This window comes from Bison bison, unplaced genomic scaffold (genome assembly GCF_000754665.1).
Source record: "Bison bison bison isolate TAMUID 2011002044 unplaced genomic scaffold, Bison_UMD1.0 scf7180017864237, whole genome shotgun sequence".
Lineage (NCBI taxonomy): Eukaryota > Metazoa > Chordata > Mammalia > Artiodactyla > Bovidae > Bison > Bison bison.
Window position 1 is genome coordinate 886,822 of NW_011494809.1, and position 592 is coordinate 887,413.

Below are 592 nucleotides of genomic sequence, written 5' to 3' on the forward strand. Positions count from 1 at the left end.
AAGAGGTCTATGCTGCTGCTGCTGCTGCTGAGTCACATCAGTCGTGTCCGACTCTGTGCAGCCCCATAGACAGCAGCCCACCAGGCTCCACGTTCCCTGGGATTCTCCAAGCAAGAACCATGGAGTGGGTTGCCATTTCCTTCTCCAATGCATGAAAGTGAAGTAGCTCAGTCGTGTCCGACTCTTATTGTATTTAGCATATATTGGCATTTACATCATAGGAAATACACGGAAACATTTAAAAAATTAAGCTGAAAACCTGTATATTTCTCTAGGCCAATTTCTATTATTATACACAGGAACACAAAGTAATGAGGTTCAGTTGTCACTCAGTCGTGTCCAACTCTTTGCAACCCCATGGACTGCAGCACGCCAGGCTTTCCTGTCCCTCACCAACTCCCAGAGCTTGCTTAAACTCATGTCCACTGAGTTGGTGATGCCATCCAACCATCTTGTCCTATGTCATCCCCTTCCCCTCCTGCCTTCAACCTTTCCCAGCATCAGGGTCTTTTCCAATGAGTCAGTGCTTTGCATCAGGTGGCCAAAGTATTGGAGCTGTCAGCTTCAGCATCAGTCCTTCCAATGAATATTC

At 47.0% G+C, this 592-nt stretch overlaps 1 protein-coding gene across 2 annotated transcripts in view; it reads right to left on the reverse strand.

Annotated features, from left to right (window-relative positions):
• The window catches only part of PIK3C3 (phosphatidylinositol 3-kinase, catalytic subunit type 3), a 164,807-nt gene that overhangs the window by 54,882 nt on the left and 109,333 nt on the right, over positions 1–592 (reverse strand). The window lies entirely within an intron of this gene.